The following is a 21,491-nucleotide window of genomic DNA, read 5'->3' as shown; positions in this document are numbered from 1 at the left end:
AGGCCTTTCCATAGCAGGTGCTGTGAAGCTTGTGTTTGGGACACAGGAAGTACAGGCCACATGACAAAGGCTATAAAAAGACAGCTGCATCTTCTCCATTTTGTTTTCATTCCTGCTTCTTACCTCTGGAGTAACTTTTCTACAAATGAAGCTCTGAACAAAGGACTGAATGACCCATGCTAAGCTTTAGATGTGTTCCAAAGGGACTCTAAAAGCCAGCAAACTTACCAATGCTGCTAAGAACATAATATACAGACTTGGAAGTCTTATGTATGTACCCGATTGCTTTACCATTTAACAACTCTCTTCTTGTTCTTTCTTTCGTTTATAATAAACCATTAGTTTCAGATATTAAAGGACTGGCTGGCAGTATGGTATTTTGGGTAAAAGCCAAACTAATATTGACCTGGTAACATGGTTGACCCTTTGGGGGTCAGAAGAATATTTTGTATAGTGAGCAGAGCTTTTAAGTAACTTCTCACTTTACTGGACCTATGTGCTAACTAGGAGCCAGAGAACTGGAATGCAATAAAAGGGGCTATGTGATTTCTTTTTTCAGCTTCTTGATAACACTGGTCTACAATTTTTGAGAAGTCGTCTGCTTCAGAGATAAAATGTGCTATTTATTATGTATTTTGATATGCTGAATTCAAATATGACAAAACAACTGATTGGCTACTGTTTCTAAGGTATTTAAGCTTTTACATTTTATGTCTATGTATATTGTATAGATCGTAGAGTTTTAATCATAAATTGTAAACCTAGGTCTTTTCATGTGTTTATGGTTGCTTTACATGATAATATTTCACCTGTCCTGTTTATGTAACACTTTAAAAATCAGCAAAAGGGTTATCTAACTAAAATTTATTATGAAACAAAAGGCAAAAAACTATTATGTACATAGTTTAGTCCTATTCAGTGTCTACTCGGCGCTTCTTGGCTTGTCTCTTGTATTCATTAAATGGAGCATCTCTTGTCACTGTCCAGCAATAGTCTGCAAGCATTGATGGGCTCCATTTGCCCTGATAGCGTTTCTCCATTGTTGCAGTGTCCTGGTGAAATCGCTTGCCGTGCTCGTCGCTCACTGCTCCGCAGTTCGGTGGAAAAAAATCTAGATGAGAGTGCAAAAAATGTATCTTTAGTGACATGTTGCAACCAAGGCTTTTGTATGCCTTGAGGAGGTTTTCCACCAACAACCTGTAGTTGTCTGCCTTGTTGTTTCTGAGAAAATTTATTGCCACTAACTGGAAGGCTTTCCATGCCGTCTTTTCCTTGCCACGCAGTGCATGGTGAAATGTATCATCTCGAAGAAGTTCACGAATCTGAGGACCAACAAAGACACCTTCCTTTATCTTAGCTTCACTTAACCTTGGAAATTTTCCACGGAGGTACTTGAAAGCTGCTTGTGTTTTGTCAATGGCCTTGACAAAGTTCTTCATCAGACCCAGCTTGATGTGTAAGGGTGGTAACAAAATCTTCCTTGATTCAACAAGTGGTGGATGCTGAACACTTTTCCTCCCAGGCTCCAATGACTGTCGCAGCGGCCAATCTTTCTTGATGTAGTGGGAATCTCTTGCACAACTATCCCATTCGCAGAGAAAACAGCAGTACTTTGTGTATCCAGTCTGCAGACCAAGCAAGAGAGCAACAACCTTCAAATCGCCACAAAGCTGCCACTGATGTTGGTCATAGTTTATGCACCTCAAAAGTTGTTTCATGTTGTCATAGGTTTCCTTCATATGGACTGCATGACCAACTGGAATTGATGGCAAAACATTGCCATTATACAGTAAAACAGCTTTAAGACTCGTCTTCGATGAATCAGTGAACAGTCTCCACTCATCTGGATCGTGAATGATGTTGAGGGCTGCCATCACACCATCGATGTTGTTGCAGGCTACAAGATCACCTTCCATGAAGAAGAATGGGACAAGATCCTTTTGACGGTCACGGAACATGGAAACCCTAACATCACCTGCCAGGAGATTCCACTGCTGTAGTCTGGAGCCCAACAGCTCTGCCTTACTCTTGGGTAGTTCCAAATCCCTGACAAGGTCATTCAGTTCACCTTGTGTTATGAGGTGTGGTTCAGAGGAGGAGGGTGGGAGAAAATTTGGGTCCTGTGACATTGATGGTTCAGGACCAGAAATTTCATCCTCTTCCTCTTCCTTGTCTGACTCAAGTGAGATTGATTCTGGTGCATCAGGAACCGGCAGTCCTTCTCCGTGGGGTACTGGGCGTATAGCTGATGGAATGTTTGGATAATGCACAGTCCACTTTTTCTTCTTTGACACACCTTTCCCAACTGGAGGCACCATGCAGAAGTAACAATTGCTGGTATGATCTGTTGGCTCTCTCCAAATCATTGGCACTGCAAAAGGCATAGATTTCCTTTTCCTGTTCAACCACTGGCGAAGATTTGTTGCACAAGTGTTGCAGCATATGTGTGGGGCCCACCTCTTGTCCTGATCTCCAATTTTGCAGCCAAAATAAAGGCGATAGGCTTTCTTAACCATAGTGGTTATACTGCGCTTTTGTGATGCAAAAGTCACTTCACCACAAACATAGCAGAAGTTATCTGCACTGTTCACACAAGTACGAGGCATCTCTGCTCACTTTGGCTAAACAGAAATGTGTCCCTTTGCAAAATCAAACACTGACAAATAAGAGAGCACGACACTGTATGATTTCTAGAGCTGATATAGGGCAATTTGTTCAGCAGAGTGATGTAAGCTTCGTTATGATTGCATCATCCATGACTTCTAGGAATAACATGATGCAATTCATATCATGTATGACGCAATACCAGCTTCAGATTGCATCATTCATTGTTTTGCCTAAAAAGCAAGTACTGTCCAAACCTAGTCATAGATTTATTCATAGATCCAGTCAAAGATGTATTTTAGTGATTTCTGGTTTAAATTGAGTTCCCTTCCCTTTATAACTCACTTATCCTCCGCTATTCCCAAGTCAAGGGTTGTATATACTGACCCAATAGCATAACTTGAAAACTAGAGCCAATCAACAATTTTAAGCATCATTTTCGTTCTCAGTGACCCAGAATTAGTAAAGTTTGACTACATTTATTTCAGAAGCATTTTGGCTGTAGAGCAGTGTAACCAGTATGGGGGATCAGAAGCAGAGTTTGTGACTGGTTGATGAGTCTAACTTCAGTGTTAACCACCAGTTTAGGGAGAATCTGCTCTCCTTTTTGCAGCCTGCCCTGACAATGGCATTTTCAGTGAGGGCTACCCTGGGTCACATGGTCCATCATGTCTAAAGAATTTGATATGTAGGTTGCTTGAAAAATAGTTTAAAAAAGGTCAGTATTCTGTCTCATGGTAAAACCTTTCGATTAGGGTTTATCTATATAGGGAAGTTTTTGCAGAATATGTTTTTGCATATAAACATCTATGGAACTAAAACAAAATCATTATGTCCATACAGTCAGCTTTAACCTGCTTCCTTTTGAATCAGTAGATGCACATGGCCCTGAATGCACAACATTCAGGACAGGTATCCCATAGTGTATTATCTCACTGCTGGGCTCTCTGTATTTGTGATTTTTCTTGAATCTCATTGTGGAATATCTAGCAAAAAGTGACTGGAATTCTGGGATGTGGGGTCAAACTAGAAAATTCACACTCTTCCTCTCCTGGCAGCCCATGATTCATTTGTCTTTTGGGAGCCAGCATCATTTTTATCCTAGCCAGCATGGAGGGAGCAATGCTATGCACCACAATCATGATGTGCTTCTGCATATAAACATATGAGGAACAATTAATCCAAAATCATTGCAGTTATGCAGCTGGATAGCTTTGGCAGTCAGCCCCTGTGCCGGCGAGCTGATTTGAGTGGAGGAGGATGAAACAGAGTAGCTACTTATGGATGAACTTTTTCTGAAGCTATTTCACTCAGTAGAGTGTCATTTCTGGGCTTGGGAAAGTAGCACTGGTTGGTGGGAAAGCATAGTGATGCAGACCTGGGATGACAGAGGCCAGTTTTCTGGAGATCTTTGCAAAGCTCCACCTGGAGCTGCCACTGTGAAACACTTAAGTGAGAACTCTTCTCAGTCTGGAGAAGCATCATCATCTGGAAGCTTGCCATCCCTGACTGCTGCTGGTCAGTAGCTACCAGTTCGATGTTGGTAGATCACCTGTTGGGGCTGTTGTCATGGACATTTGCACAACTATTTAGAAAGTGCTGGTGCCCCAGTTCATAAAGATAGACAATGCACAGGAAATTTGTTGGATCTGCACAATTTGGGAGCCCCAACTGTATTAAAGTAACTGATGAGACCCACATGCCTTTTCTTTATCTCTCTCTACCAGGACTCAAAGTTGGTCAACAAAAAGGGTTTTTTTCGCCATGGTGCTCCACGGGCTGGTTGATCGCTGTGGAAAGTTCACCAGTATCAACATGGTCTCATCTGGAAAGGTCCACCATGGTGGAATATTTAGAAGCTCATGCCTGTTCTCTTCAGGGAAAAATGGCATTTCTGCTCCCAGGGCAACTATTGACATTAACAATGGTGTGATTTCTATTGTCATTCTGGGAAACCAGCTCACCCTCTGCTTCCCTGGCTTGTGAGGCCTTTTACTGGACACTGGGACAGGAGAAGGGAGCTGTTTAGTTATACCCCAAGTACCTTCAGAATGAGAGTGGAGTGTGCATTTGGAAGGCTGAAAGGGAGACAGAAGTACCTCATAACAAGGCTGGAGGCTGCTCAGCAGTACTTGCAATGTGTAATAAATGCTTGCAGTAATTTGCATAACATCTGTGAGAACACAGGAGGGAACCCCATCAATAAGTGGGAGGCAGCAGTGCAGAGACTTTTAGAATATTATGAATAGCAAGAGAAACTGCTTCTGCAGACTGCAGCAAATCAGAGTACAGGGCCAGGGATCTCTGGTGCTCCTGCTTTGAGGCTAGGAGCTAAAGTATTGAAATTAAAGTTTATTATTCATTGTGTAAGGATTTCATTAGTCTCTGTGTAAGGATTTTGCTTTTTCCAAAGGGAACTTCATTATATGTATGGCATGTGTAATTTTATGAAACTATTCTAAGCCTTTGTCAATAATAACCTTTACTGAAAATCAAATACTGCAAACAATGACCATAAGAGTGAAAACTTTAAACCAGTGGGATATAAACCACAACAGAAAACAATGCAAACTTTATGGAACATAATAGTGAAAATGGGTCACACATGCCGCTAAGTGCATGTTTGTGCTGTCCAGGTCTAGGGTGACCAGATGTCCCAATTTTATAGGGACAGTCCCAATATTCAGGGCTTTGTCTTATATAGGCACCTATTACTCTCCACCCCATCCCAATTTTTCACACTTGCTATCTGGTCACCCTATTCAGGTCACAAATCTCTATAGGTGCAGGATTTCTTCCTGTTCTTGCTTTGGGGTGTAAAATAATAAGGGAAAAAACATCTCTTATAGTTGCTCAATGTTATTTTCTCTTATTTTTAAATAATTGTTCTTTATGTTTTGTGTTTGGAAAATACAGATTAACTAAATGACTGATAAGACAGTACATCTTTTCAGCTGAATGGTTAAGAAGAACCCTCTGCTCTAACATTTCATCCACTCTTATGGTCAATCTGGACTCATTTCAGCTTTTGATAGATTAATTAGAATGAAGAATTTTATTCTGGCTGATGTTTATTTAAAATATAATTCAAATGTCCACTACGTAGTGATGTTTTTAATGCACTTCAGACTCTTCTAATTCAAGATCAAACCTATTCCCCAGCAAAGTATTTTTTTAAAATCTGGGTTTAATAAAATGCTGCCTGAGAGACAATTCATTACATTGTTCATTGGGCTGTTGTTGTCAATTTAGTATTCTCTATGAAATAGCCTATTAAGAGCTGCTAATCAGTGAAAGATATCCTGTAGACAAAACTATCTAGGTTAAAGGCATCCTGTATGCAAAGATTCCTATGAACTAAGGAAAAGGAATGTGCCCCAATGAGTAACTGTCAGAGCCACATGAAATTCATGAACATGGTCAACTAGTTTTAAGAAGTATAAATTGGCTAAGGAACTGAACCTGCAAACACTTACATATGAGAGTAAGACTATAAGAACTCCCATATTGTGTCAAACCAATGCAGCATCCTCTCTCCAACAGTGGCCAGTACCAGAGCTTCGGAGTGTGTGTACAGGACAGGGCGGTTGGAGTGATCCACCAATGTCTTCCCCTCCCAGCTTCTGACAGTCAGCGGTTTGGAGTCACCCTGAGGCTGGGGTTGCATCCCTGACCATCTTGGCTATTAGCCATTGATGGACCTATCCTCCATGAATTTACCTAGTTCTTTTTTTAACCCAGTTATACTTTTGGTCATTATAACATCCTATGGCAATGAGTGCCACAGGTTAATTGTGTGTAGTTTGTATTAACTGCTGCCTATTAATTTCATTGGATTACCCCTGGGTTTTGTATTGTGGGAGAGGGTAAATATCACTTCTCCATTCACTCTTTCCACAGTATTAATGATTTTATAGACTTCTATCATATCTCCCCTTAGTCATCTCTTTTTTAAGATAAACAGCCCAATCTTTTTAGTTTCTCCTCATATGGAAGCCATTCCATAACCTTGCTCATCTTTGTTGCCCTTCTCTGAACCTTTTCCAGTTCCACTGGATAGTTTGAGATGGAGCAATTGGACTGGACACAGTATTCAAGGTGTGGGCACACTAGGGATTTATATAGTGGGATTATGATATTTTCTGTTTCTTTCCTAGTAGTTCCTAACATTCGTTTGACTGCTGCTGTGCATTGAGCTAAAGTTTTCAGAGAACTATCCATAGGGACTCCAAGATTTATTTCTTGAGTGGTAACAGCTAATTTTGTATGAATGGTTGAGATTATTTCCCTGTCCCTCCCAATCCCCCGCCCCTCCGGCCACACACACACATTGTGTATTACTTTGCACTTACCGATGTTGAATTTCATCTGCCATTTTGTTGCCCAGTCACCCAGTTTTGTTAGATCCCTTTTATTCTTCACAACCAGTTTTAGATTTAACTATCTTGAATAATTTTGTATCATCTGCAAACTTTTCCACTTCAACATATTCATTAATGATCTGGAACAGAGAGTAATCTATGAACAGCACAAGTTGAAATACTGATACTTGGGGGACCCCGCAGTCTCCATTGTGAAAACTGACCATTTATTCCTACCTCTTTGTTTCCTATCTTATAACTAGTTACTGATCCATGAGAGGACCTTTCCTTTTATCCCATGTCTACTTAGTTTTCTTAACAGTCCTTGGTGAGGGACTTTTGTCAAAAGGCTTTTTGAAAGTGCAAGTACATTGTATCGACTGGATCACCCTTATCTGCATGCTTTGACTCCCTCGAAGAATTCACAGATTAGTGAATCATGGCTTCCCTTTACAAAACTCATGTTTTATCTGTATATCTGATGAGAATGTTTTTTATTGTAGTTTCTACCAATTTGCCCAGTAGTGAAATTAGGTTCACTAGCCTGTAATTGCCAGGATCACCTCTGGAGATTTTTTTTAAAAGTTGTGGTACATTAGTTACCTTCCAGTCATCTGGCACAGAGACTTGTTTCAGCAATAGGTTACATACCACAGTTAGTAGTTCTGCAATTTCGTATTTGAGTTCCTTCAGAACTCTTGGGTGAATACCATCTGGTCCTGATGGCTTATTGCTGTTAAAATTATCAGTTTGTTCTAAAACTTCTATTGACATATCAGTGTGGGACAGTACTTCAGATTGGTCACCCAAAAAGAATAGCTCTGACGTGGGTCTCCCCGCACCCTCACCATTCCCCCCTCCCCTTCCTCCCCGCCACACTTTCTCTGCAGTGAAGACCAGTGCAAGGAATTCATTTAGTTTCTCTGCAATGGCCTTGTCTCCCTTGAATGCTCCTTCAATACCTTAGTTGTCTAGTAGTTCCACTGCATGTTTGGCAGATTTCCTGCTTTTAATGTACTTAAAATTCTTACTGAGCTTCACTCACATGCATGATGTTTCTGCATTTTTGCAAACCTGGACCATAGCTTGAAATAACTGTAATCATCATAATAAAATAATAATAAATACTTAGCCTTTCAGTGGAGTGGTCACCACTGCAATAGTTACATGTACCATTGCAATTAACTGTCTGTATGTATAGGCAGGTCAAATTTGTGACTTTTGCTAAGGTACCAGTTAGATTTTCAAGCTGAAATCTAATAAACTAGAATTGCCAATTTGATCAGATATTACAGCCAATATTTGAATAATGTTTAATAAGGATGACCCCTTTTTTAGTGAGTGCAGGGAGCACTGGCTTACTGATTTTAATACTAGATTTTTCTCACCAAGCAAGACATTTAGTTATTTTTAACCAAGTTTAAATCAGCAAGATCCAAATAGATATAAAATCAACCGTTATCAGGTTTTTTTTAGTATTACTAATACATTTAGCATGTGTTGAATTCTCCTTGATGTAAAGTTGTACGTTGTCTCAAGACACTCTTCTGAATGTGGTCACTGGTATTAATAGCTTTTGGTTTGAAAGGGAGTAGTTTAAAACACCAAAGCAATTGCTTAGAAGTTTTCTTTGAGGTTCTCTTAGGCCAATTTACTTGGACTTACAAAGGAGAAACATGCATATAGCAGTAGTTAGCAAAAATCCCCAAATCCCTGAGTTCCTTGGGGCTCGCAAGGAAAAGTGCAGACTCAGCAAAGGGAACTTTGTATTTTTCTTTGAGTTACTCTAATTTCAGACTGTGTTCTTTAATATATTCTCATCACTTCTTAGTCAGATATCAAACGTGGTCCAGGCTCTCAGATTTTTGCTCCCTCAGTTTCTCTGCTACTTGCATCGTATCTAGTAGATGTCATCAATGTATAACTAATTTCTTAGATCCTTTTCCTATCATAGGCTTTTTATGTATTGTTAGCTTCAACAATTGTATTCCCACATTAGCATATTACTAATTAGAATTCCTCCTTTTAGCCAAGTTCTTTTAATATTTTAAAGATTTAAGTAGGTTAGATGTTTGTGCTTTTTAATAGTCTTCTATAGTTCCCCCAACATATATAGAGACAGATATCCGATTCTTAAGGCAGACAAGTGTCCATTTTCTAATTTGGAGTGTATTGGACTTGGGGGAATCAGAAAGTTTGATATCTGGAACCTCCAGTTTCCTGGGTCTCACAGTAAGATATTCCTAACTTAAATGTACAGTTTTCACTTCTCTGTGAAACTTTATTAACTCAAGCACACAGTGGGCCATTGTGCCATGGAAAAGAGGCTACTACCCTTATTTGCCAACTGTTGGGAGTTCTTTTTAGCTAGAAAAAGGAGGAAAGAAGTTCAATTTATATGTAAATCAAAACTTTTCTGAAGTTATTTACAATAGCATCAAGATTTTGTTTTTAGCCTATTCCTTGGGTAACAGAGGTAGGATAAACAAAGGTACATTTTGAGACTTTGCTTGTGTCCTTAGCAGGGGAATAGAGTGATGATTTCCTGATTTAAGGGCAAGCAGGACCTATAGTTATTAATAACACATTCAAAGCATATTTGATATCTATACCCTTTATATATCCCGCTCTTGGAAATGCAACAATTCCTGCTGGGAAAATTTGGGCATCCCAATGTAAATAAATATGCCTGTGTATGTAATAGTCTACTTAGTGAGGCAAGAAGGGAAGCTTATCTTGCTCTATTTCAAGGCTTTCATAGACCAAACCCATAATTTGTGACTTAGCTGATTGCTCTGATTCAACTATTCAAGGCCTAAGGTTTTATAAATATACCACTGCAATTGGCAAGTTTACAGAGACATGACAATCCACTCCAAATTGAAGTACTGGAGAATGTACTGATCTTTTGTTCCATGCTGTTATCAATCACTCACTCTCACTTCTTCCTTACTCACTGTCAACTCCACAGTGTGTGAATCTTTCATTTTCAAAGGTGTTCATAGTTCTTAATACATAAGAATATTATGTCTGTTAGAGAAAATTTCTACTTCAGCTTCAGAGATGAATAGGACAAAATCCACCCCAAATAAAAAAGTCTGTAACAACTATATTAATTATATACAGCGTACAGTAGGCCTTTATAATATAGCTATATCTAAAAAACAGTTCTTTTCAGAATTCTCTCAAATTTGTCCACGTTTCCTGAAGTGTAACATCCAGAACAGAGCACAGTATTCCACATGAGTCCTCACCAGTGCCAAGTAGAGCACAACCATTACCTCTGGTTTCTTACATATGTCACTTCTGTTAATGCACTCCAAAAAACTAGCTTTCTTGCAACCACATCACATTGACTCATTCAATTTGTATAACCCTCAGAACCTTTTCAGCAGCACAGTTGTCTAGCCACTTATTCTCCATTTTGTAATTGTACATTTGATTTTCCATTCCTAAAGACAGTACTTTCATAGAATCTTAGGGTTGGAAGGGACCTCAGGAGGTCATCTAGTCCAACCCCCTGCTCAAAGCACTTGTCTTTGCTGAATTTCATCTTGTCGAATTCAGACCAATTCTCCAATTTCTCAGGGTCATTTTGAATTCTAATCCTGTCTTCCCAAGGGCTTGCAACCTCTCCCATCTTGGTGTCATCCACAAACTTTATAAGCATAATCTCCACTTCATTACCCAAGTCATTACATGAAAATATTGACAACTATCAGAGCCAGGACAGACCCCCTGCAGGACTCCATTAGATATTTCTTCCCAGTTTGGCAGCAAACCATTATAACTAGCTTTGAGCACGGTCTTTCAACGAGTTCTGCACCCACCTCATAGTAATTTCATCTAGACCACATTTCCACAGTTTGCTTCTGAGAATGTTGTGTGGGACTGTGTCAAAAGCCTTACTAAAAAACAAAAACAACAAAAAAAATCAAGATATATCACATCTACTGATTCTGCCCTATCCACTAGGCCATTAACCCTGTCAAAAGAAAGAAATTAGGTTGGTGTGACATTAGCTGATCTTGACAAATCCATGTTAGCTATTATTTGTAACCCCTTTTATCTTTCAGATGCTTACAAATTGATTGCTTAATAGATTTTTCCAGGTATTGAAGTCAGGCTGACTGGTCTATAGTTTCCCAATTCCCCTCTCTCCCATTTGTCAAGGTGAGCAAATATAGTGCCATTCTTCAGTCCTCTGGAACCTCACTGTCCTCCATGATTTCTTGAAGATAATCGCTAACGGTTCTCAGATTGCTTCAGCTAATCCCTTAGGGTTAATATCATCTGGCTCTGCTGACTTGAATACTTCTAGTTTATCTAGACCAGGGGTTGGCAACCTTTCAGAAGTGGTGTGCCGAGTCTTCATTTATTCACTCTAATTTGAGGTTTCGCGTGCCAGTAATACATTTTAACGTTTTTGAAGGTCTCTTTCTATAAGTCTATAATATATAACTAAACTATTGTTGTATGTAAAGTAAATAAGGTTTTTTAAATGTTTAAGAAACTTCACTTAAAATTATATTAAAATGCAGAGCCCCCCAGCCTGGTGGCCAGGACCTGGGCAGTGTGAGTGCCATTGAAAATCAGCTCGTGTGCCGCCTTCAGCATGCGTGCCATAGGCTGCCTACCCCTGATCTAGACATTCTTTAATCTGTTCTTTCCCTATTTTGATGTTTATTCCTTCTCCCTCGGTTGTTTATATAAATTGTTGGAAAAGACTGAAGCAAAATAGGCATTAGACACTTAAGCTTTCTTGATGTAGTCCATTTTTCACTCTCCTTCCCTGCTAAGAAGACTGACTCTTTCCTTCATATTGGTCTTGATCCTAATACAGTAAGAAGAGATTCTATAAATCTTGCTAAATGCAAATCATTTTGTGCCTTAGCCTGATTTTGTCCCTTCATGCGTGTGCTATTCTTTTGTACTCTGTAGTAATTCATCCATGTTTCCACTTTTTGGAGGATACCTTTTTGCTTTTCTGATGATTAAATCGCTCCTGAAAGAATAGTAAGAGGCCAATATGTCTGAGGAATTGCCGGTTCTCCTGAATTCCCTTTTCCTCTTAGATTTTCTTCTGATAGGACCATATTTTTTTTATTTTGATATATATGAGAATTCAGGCTCAATGCAGTAAAAATTAGCTTTTTTATATATATATATAAAAGCTAATTTTTACTGCATTGAGCCTGAATTCTCATATATACAAAGGTTTATTTACATTGCCTTTACACTGCCCTGAAAGCATGAAGGTGCCTAAATTTGTGTACAAATTTAATTTATATCCATTTTAAGACCACTTTACACTGCCAGAGAGATATAAAGGGATATTATCATAAACAAGTATTGGGCCCTTCCTGTGTCTTGAGAAGCTTTGGCAAGTATGACAACTCTTTAAAGAAAAATCTAAACAAGAAGTCAGTTTATACAGAAAAATATTTTTTTTATGAATTTTAGTTTAATTTCCAGTTTAATATAGCACCATCAATTAAAGATTTTTAGTTCCAGAGATGGTTCTCATTATCCCGAATTCTGCTTCATTCCACTGATTTGTTTTGTCCCAATTAGGCATCAATTGATTACTGCAGACAGTATTGTTTTATTAAACTGAAGGCTAATCCATAAAAATTAATTGTATGTATTATAGTGAGTAGAAACATATCACTTTTAATAAATGGAAGTCACATATTAAGTAACAGGAATGGTCTGATGGAAAACCTACTAGTAATCAACTAATCATGAAAGTAATTAAACATGATGGATGTGGTATAAATCCATTGAAATTTGAGTGTGATTAATTAGACAAAACAAGAATATGTTAGCTTTGATTTTAAATTGTTTTGGTTAAATATATGGTATATGTAGACTGAGCTTAGTATAGCAAACCACAGCTAGCCTCTCCAGCCCCTGGGACCTTTGCCCTGTTTATCATTAAATATATATAGGGAGACCAGATACTCCCTCCTGCCTCCTATGCAGTCTTCAGAGGGAGATAATGGGCTGGGGTAAGATCCACAAAGGTCCTTAGGTACCTAAGTCCCAGTCTTAGGCTCCGCTGGGATTCAATAAACTTCCCCTGAACCCCGCAGATGCCTCAACTCACTCAGCACCTAACTCTTCAGAGCATGTAGACTGCTGCCTCACTCTTAGCACTTGGATGCCTATCTCTGGCCTAAGCCCCAGAGTAATTAAACTGGAGGAAGATAGCTGTTCATTTGCCTAAGTCATGTGCAGTGCCCAATCTTGTAGGTATGCTCAATGGCCACCTACCAAGTTGGTTTCCATTCCCACAACCTTGGTGGTGCTGCTGCAAGAGGGGGTAAGGGTGGTGCTGCCTACCTTATAACTTTTATCCCAGGGGTTAGAGCACTGGGATGTAGGGGGTTCAAATCCATCCTCTGCCTGATGGGGAGACTGGAGACCCCTGTTCAAATCCTACCTCTGAGGAGACTACTCTAGTCACTAAACTATGGGATATTCCGAGGTGGGGCTCCCTCAATATTTCCTGTTGAAGCTACTCCACTCTCAATAAATGATAAAAGTGATTGGACCAGGGATACTGAATCTGGGGTCTCCCACCTCCCATGTTGGTGCCCTAACCACTGGAGTATAGTCAGTCACTCTCTGTGGCCCAGTTATTGTTGCACTGTGGATAAATACTGGCCTAGGTGACCAATTCTAGGAGAGGGTTCATGGATGTGAATCCTGAGTGGAGATGGGCATTTCCCTCTGGCCTGGAGTTAGGCCTCTAAACCCCTCTGAGGGGCAGGGCTTAGACCATACATCTACTTGGCATTTCATGTTGGCCAACTTAGGCATCTCCCCACTCACTGTAATGGCTTTTGTTGATCCCATTCTTAGGCACCTCTCTCTCCCCATGCATTGTATAGGGAGCCCGAGCTCAGGGTTATGAATACCTAGGTGGCAGCATGCCTAAGTGCTACATGTTGCAGTGCTAATTCCCCTCTGTGATTTTAGTCCAAGGTGGCTATTACCCACAGGGCACTGCTAAGCATGACCACCTGTCTTCTAAGAAAGATGGCCTAGAAACCCTAATGTACAGCTGCTCAGAAACCCCAAGGGCTTCACAAAATTGGGCAAAGTATACTTGGCTTCTATCTGTTTGTTATTCATAAAGCCCCCTGGAGCAGAAATTTCCTGGCTACCACCCCCATATTTAGAAATGTGGGCACACAGTCCCCCAAACACCTTGAGGACACCTCTTCCAGATCGTAGATGATCATACCCAGTCATGTCCTGAAAAAGAATCAAAGGGTGGAGCAGTTGAGGGGAACTGGTAATCTCTGAAGATCTTTGGAGGGGGCATGTCAACACAGAACAGAAGGAAGGTAGTCTGTGCCTGTCCCTCCTCACCCCATCTGGGATACATCTCTTGGTCCCGAGCCTGCAGGAATGATGGGAGCAGAGGTAGGAGATGATTTATAGGGCTGCAGTTCAAATCTGAACCTCCAAGTGAACCAGTAGTATTTGGTCTAGTTCCAACTCTAACAGACCTCCTTTCCTCAACAGTATTGTTTGCATAACATACTCAAAACACACTCAATAAGATTCACAGAGTTAAATTATCAAACAAGAAAGGTCAGGGCCCTAGCACTTCACATTAAATTACTGTGGGCAACGTTGATAGGGATGACCTTTTTCTCTTGAGTCAGGTCTACAGCTGGACCTGGATGTTCTCATCTCATTGTGCACCCATCTACACATGCAATTCACATTTCACTACCTGTTCTTACTGCAGATGCATTAATCTCTTTCCTTCTGTCTCTGAATTTCCTCCACTTAGACTCTACTTTCTTGATACATGACAACTGAAAGCACTTTAAAGGATAATGACAGCTGCAGCAGATTTTCACTTTACTGGCAAATCAAGGCTGCCTGCACTTGTGGCTGAGGAGACACATTCCACTCTAGAGGGTCTGTCTGAAACCCTTTGGAATTGCAGGACTGAAATTAGTCCTTGCCTTTTGTGTTTGGAGTAGGAAGAAGTGAGTTTTTTAAATTTTAAAGCCAAACAAGTGTTTAAATTTAATGCTTTTGTATGGTGCCTGGCTGATGTTTCTATGGCTGGCAGTCTCTACTCACAGAACACTACAGTATCAACATGATCAGTGCAAATTTCCCCTCACTGCCCTCCACCCTGACATACCATAGCAATTCATTCTATTGACTCTGCCAGTAAGGGTCTTCATTAGTACCAAATGTGCTTGAGAGGGATACTTGACTACTGGGCTCTGAGCTGGGACCACTAAACTCATTTCATGTAAACAAAACTGCAGGCAAAATTTACAGGGCCTGCACAAAATAGAAAGTAGCCATGAATATTACTAAAGGAGATCAGTGGAACCTGGTAACCTAAAAAAATGGCTGAGCCAAACTGACAAATCAAACTACATCCAGAAGTAATGTAGAACAGAAGCAGTAGGTACAGCTCATTCTCCAAATATTTCTGGAAGAAGGCAATTTGAGAAAGCTTGTCTCATTTGGGATGAAGGAGCCCAGAAGCATTAAAAAGACTATACACATTATACTTTATATCTGATTAAAAATAATACACGAAGGACAGTGTTCGCAATCAAGCCAGGAGAAATATTAAAATTTTGCATTTCCCTGGATGGTATCCCCCCTAAATCTAAAGTTCTTTACTTGTTCTTTTCAAACATGAGGGAAATTCAAGCCCTGCTGAAAGACATCAACACTTAATGGGCAGGAGGGTCAGGTAACACCTGGGACAGCTTCCATGCTTATCCTCCAAATAATGGCCTGCACATTGGCTGTCAGAGTATAGCTATCAGTTACTACAAATCTGAACCAGATTTGAACTGGCAAGCGGAGAAAGGGTCAAATTCTGCTCTCACCCACAACACATTGAGGTAGATTTCCTAAACAATGCAACCCCACTGAGGTCCAACCCTCAAAACCACCCACATATGCGCCAAGGCACCTAGCTGTGAATATACTGCTAAAAGGCAACCTTTTTTGGACCAAAAGAAAAGCAGACAGCTAAAAAGTTATAGGTTAGCCCATCTGTTCGTGACCTAAATAGAATTAGCACAAAACATACAGAGTTCAAAGGGATGGAGGAGGGAACAGAGTGGAGGCTGCAGGAAAGCAACTACCAACCAACCAACCAAACAAAAACCCACTTATAAAAGATTTGTCCTTTGGATATTTAACATAAGAATACTCTTGAGTTACTCTTATTTCTTTAGTTACTCTTCCACTTATCAAAACCTACTAAAAATATTCTGGTATTCGTTTAGTAAATGAGTTATATAATTTGATGGTTGAGGTACATGCATTTTCCTTTATTTGTATAGTATTTTGCATTAAATTACTAACATACTGAATGCTAAATATATTTAATGCTTTTAAATACACATGCAACCCCTTGATCCTCCTGCTCATTACCCCACTGTGAGGTTGTTCAAGATAGGGTAAGTCTGCCTTGTGGCTTTTTACACAACTTTGGGGGACTGGGACTGAGGTTCCTCAGTGTGTTCTACATTGTGTGCCTGGGTCTATTCACTTCAGACCAGACCCACTCAGACAAACCAACAGAACAGTTTGATATCGCAAGGAAACAGACCAGGATTATAGTCCAGCAGCCTCCTCTCATGGTTATTCTAGACAGGAACCAGGGAGTTTTCCCAACATGCAGCACAAGGGCAGTGCATGGCTCTGGCATTTGGGAATGCTGGCCTAAGTGCGAGAAGCTCCCCCGGTGCCCGGACTGTGCTACTGCCCCCTGCTTTGCCCCAAGACCCCACCCCCACTCGGCTTCCTTCCACAAGGCCCCTCCCATGCTTCACTGCTGCCCCTCCCCAGGCCCTGCTCATGCTAGGCCCCCTCCCCCTGCCAAGTCCCTCCTCTCCTCCACCCCCCTCCACCCCTTCTCCTCCATGGCCCCCACCGAGTCCCTCTACCCCAAAGTGGTGGGCACCTCAGGAGAGGAGAGGGGGGAGTTGGGACTCAGCGAGCTGTGGGGACCTCGGGGGAGGTGGGCGTGGAGGGAGTTGGGACTCAGGAAGCAGTGGGGCCATTTGCGGAGAAGAGGTGGAGGGATTCAGCAAGAGGCAGCGAGAATCTTGGTGGAGGGACAGAGTAGGGATGGGAAGAAGTGGGGCACAGGTGGGGCCACAGGGGAAAAGCAGGAGGGGCATTGGGGGCAGAGCACAGGTAGGGCCATCACAGCCCAGGCATCCGTGCTCGTAAAGGCAGTGGGTTGGCAGCTGCACCGCAGGGGAGGCTTAGCTTCCCTGGCCTATTATATCCATTGCCTATGATGAAGCAGTTTGTAGTACACAACATATAGTTCCCACTACTGCTGCTGGAGCACAGTGGACCTTGTGCTACACCCCCACACCAACATTCCAGTTCTTTTGGCAGAAATATGCTGCAACATTATATGTCGTACCAAGTTACAGAAATATCTGTGTTACTAATTGAAGCTTGCTGCAGAGCAGTCAGCCCATTTCCATATTCACAGATGTGCATAAGGAGCTCTACTGTTTCACAGATGCACAGACAGAGTTTAGGGGTATTCAGATTTTGGAGTTTGGTCTGGGCCCATATTTAGTGTATGTTTGTGCATGCATATGTATATCTTTTAATGAAAAACATGTTTGCTCTCTCCATCCTCACAGCCTCTTTGGCCAGGGTTGTTGTTGTTATTATTTTTATAGGGTCTCACAACTCTGCAATGGAAAACACAAATGTCTCATCTGATCCGGTCTTTCAGAGATGGCCTTGATCTTCTGAAGTATTGAGTGTTCTCCCCCCGGCCTCCCAGGGCTTAACACCCAGTTTCACACTGATTTCCATTGGAACTGTTGTCTTTCAGCACCCTTAAGGAGGTGCTCAGCCCTAACTGAACTGAAAAACTGTTTTGACAGATTCTTCTCATAAACTACCCTCTTGCTTCCCATTCATCTTGTACTGGGCAAAGCAACCATAAAGGGCTGGCATATAGACTTGTTTTGAAGGAATTTGTGTTTCATTACAATATGTGACAGATTAAAAAGCAAGAGTAATCATTTTCCATATTAACGGAAAGAAAGCCAAATAGCTGTGTGTTATCCACATCCAGGAAGTTATTGTTCCTTATGAAATGGAAGTTAGGAAGTAAGGTGGAAGAGTTTCATTTTGGCTCTCAAGTTTTGCAAAAATTTACAGTATTGTTTGTTTTATTTAACATTTGTCTGCCCATACTTTGGTTTGATAGGAATTTCTAATGTATCCAGAACGCATGGGCCTAGTTTGGTAGAGAATCACCAGGTGGCATTCTACATCTACTTTGCAAAGGTGAGAATGACAATACAAGTGTAAGAGAGACAAGCTATATAGTATTTTGGGATTGACACAGCTGCAACAACACTGCATATACCCATGTAAGGATGGAGAAAAAAACATAATCAGACACCATGTCTTTTGTGGTCACACCAGTATAAGCTATAGGGCTAGAACAACAAAATAAAAAATTAAAATCAACAAATGCTCACTTGCACGTGCTGCATAGATTATGCATTTAGCTAAGCCTATGTTACAGTCATTTTGTGCTATATAGAAGGAATTCTAGAGCTGAACTGCATTTCAGATAAATATAATTTGCATGTAATTTGTCAGTGGGATAGATGAATATATGATCAAGTGAATGCATAGAGATCTCAATAAAATACTAGATTGTCATAGACAATATTGTCAGAATTTGGCTCAACCAATATGTTGGATTTATAAGTATCTGACTTTTCATTATATATGGGTGTTTCACACTTACTCATGATGATCTGTAGCATGCACCTTCTTCCCCAAGTGGCCCCTCTGATTTTAGTGGGACTACTCGTAGAGTAAGGGTCTGCTTCTTTGAGTGAGAGTGGTAGAATCTGGTACTATATAAAAAATACAAAATCTTGATTTAAAAGAGTCAAAGTGAATTGATTCTATAATTTCCCCTTATGTGATTGCTCTCAATCCCATTTTGGTGTCCAGCAATCACAAAAGGTGAAACAACCTTATGCAGGGGGCCAGCAGAAGCCCAGTACATCATTTAAATTCTACTTAAACCCTCAAAATACTGCTTAGTGGGTTTTAAGTGGTGCATATGCCTTGTGCTAGCAATCAGCAGAGGTGCCAATTTCATCCTAAATGATAAGCTGCTGGCTCTGGGTAATAGAAGTGTTCATTTGGAAATCAAATATCCTCTCACATGAATCTGTTAGGTTTTCCAAATGAGGGCTGATAATGTCAAGAAAAAAAATCCTAATTGTGGCTGTTTTGGCTTTTTATGGATGTGATTACCTTTGGGTCTTGATGAGCCTTGTTTTACTGGCTATGCTCTACTGACATAATCCATGACAACTGTAAATGGCACAGTTACACCACCGCTATATTAATGCCTAAACTAGTTGTAGAAGTTAGTGTAAATAAGAATCAGACCCAATAAGGCCCCTTTACACTGCTCCAGTAATGTGAAGAGGCCCTAATGAAAATAAGTATCAGGCTCAGTATTTTTTGAATATGTACTGGTACAGGAAAACCAAGTACCAGGATAAAGGAAAGCAACAGAACATTTATATTTAAAAGGTAACCAAACTAAAACTAAGCAGACACTGGCCCAGTATGGGCATGGAAAAAGCCACAGCCATGAGGGTTAAAAGATGGTTAATTTTTCCCACTACTGAAATGTATTACTTGGTTCATACTTTAAAACCAGACATTTTTGCCTCGTTTCTTCAAGTTCCCAGATACCTGCACCGAATGATCACCCCATTCATATTTCATCTTGGCTGTTGGAACAGTCCTTCTTGCCATTAAAATGACAGATCTGGAAGTGGAAAATGTGAGGACATATGGTGCATGGAGAGTCCATAGTTTGTAGTGATAACCATGTGCTTCATTGTGTGTCGTTACTTGTTTATTTTTTAAATAAAAGCTTACTTTTGAAGAACACCTTGTATCTGAAGATATTTCTACCATATGGCAAATCTCATGTGTCATTTTTAGTGAGATCACACTAATTTAGCGTGGTGACAACTTGTTGAGTCACTTGTCTCAATAAAAACTCATGTTGTTTAAAGTACATGTGAAAACTGCCTCATTCATTGACAAACCTGGAGACCAGAATTCCTTTATTTATCCACAGAAAAAAATACAGCATAGGTAGTAGCATTTCAAAATACTTCCACGGTCTCATCGCTGACTAGGAAAGACCCCTTGCAGCCATGAAAGAGTAGTTCATTCTATCCTGGGCCTCCCTGCTGAGACTACTACTAATGGTTTCAATTAGTTGTGACGTGCACACTTGCTCACTAGAAATTGGCTTGAGACCAACTAATTTCATATATACCCCTAACAGCAATGAGCCAGATTTTACTTTTAGTTAGTAAATTTGGAGTAACTGTTTAAGTTAATAGCTACCCTGAATTTACACCATTGTAGCTGTAATCAATCTGACCCAAATTACTTTTAATCACTAGCAGCCTAGGCTGAAAACTGATCTAGAGATGGCACAAAATTCTTCAAATAAAACAAATCACACTTTGGTTTCAGGGTAAACCATATAAATAATATTGGTTCATATTATTAGCAATGCTCCTCTTTTTGTACAGACTGTTTTGATCTTGGGGTATTTAGTTAGATTTTTGCCATATTTTTTCCTTGGCTTGCTTTGGATTCTGTTTTGGGGATTATTAAAACAATCTCACTTTACATCCCATTTGAAATTCAGAAAGTAACATTTATGAAAGTTTTAAATTATTCTCCCACGCTTGTTGACAGAACGCTCTTGGACAAATTTTATTCTGCTTGCACTCGCTGCCATACTTCACCAGCACTAAGTGGGCTTCCACTGCTGTACTGTTGACAACACACACAAGAGTTTTAAAAACATATTCTAGAGACCTTTGTTTTGTCTCATTCTCTTGCCGGTTGTGATGATCTGGGTCTGTCTGTACAACTTATTACTTCTGCGTGAGATTATAACTCTACGTATCTTTATCAGACTGTAAATTCTATTGTGAATGTGGGCACTAGTTGTCTTTGGTTGTCTCGGCTTCCATTTTGGACAGAAATTCCAAGACTTATTGATACAGAGCTGACAATAGAGGGCTGTTAACTCAGAATGGTCCTCTATTCAAATACAAACACGGTAGACAATAGGCATGCTTCCACCCAGAACTGGTTTGTCACTGGCAAGAAAATCATCTGATCGGAGTCTGGGATCACCTGTAAAGGCTGATCCAGGAGTCACCTACCAGAGGGACTGGGGCATTACAAAAAGGACAGGAGCTGATCTAGTCAGGGTCTTTGGCCATTTTCATCACCTCAAAATGGATAGAAACTACTGCAGGGGTTTGAGGCACAGTGGGTGGAATTCAGATGGTCCTTCAAGAACTCCCGAGAGAAGGGCAAGTTAGAGTGAGGGTCATTGCATTCTGGGTATATATGTTTTCTATATGATCTGTACTCTGTGCTTTAGCTGTTAACTAAATAACAATGATGGTT

General features: G+C 40.4%; 1 long non-coding RNA gene across 1 annotated transcript in view; it reads left to right on the top strand.

The window, feature by feature from the left end:
* Nucleotides 1–19,856, top strand: part of LOC123367190 — a 42,312-nt gene extending 22,456 nt beyond the window's left edge. Inside the window, exons 2-3 of the long non-coding RNA XR_006578346.1 lie at nt 18,214–18,293; nt 19,726–19,856. This is a non-coding gene — a long non-coding RNA (uncharacterized LOC123367190). The remainder of the gene's footprint in view (nt 1–18,213; nt 18,294–19,725) is intronic.
* The last annotated feature ends 1,635 nt before the right edge of the window (nt 19,857–21,491 follow it).

Source organism: Mauremys mutica, chromosome 3 (assembly GCF_020497125.1).
Source record: "Mauremys mutica isolate MM-2020 ecotype Southern chromosome 3, ASM2049712v1, whole genome shotgun sequence".
Classification (NCBI taxonomy): domain Eukaryota; kingdom Metazoa; phylum Chordata; order Testudines; family Geoemydidae; genus Mauremys; species Mauremys mutica.
This window is presented reverse-complemented; position numbering and strand designations above follow the sequence as displayed.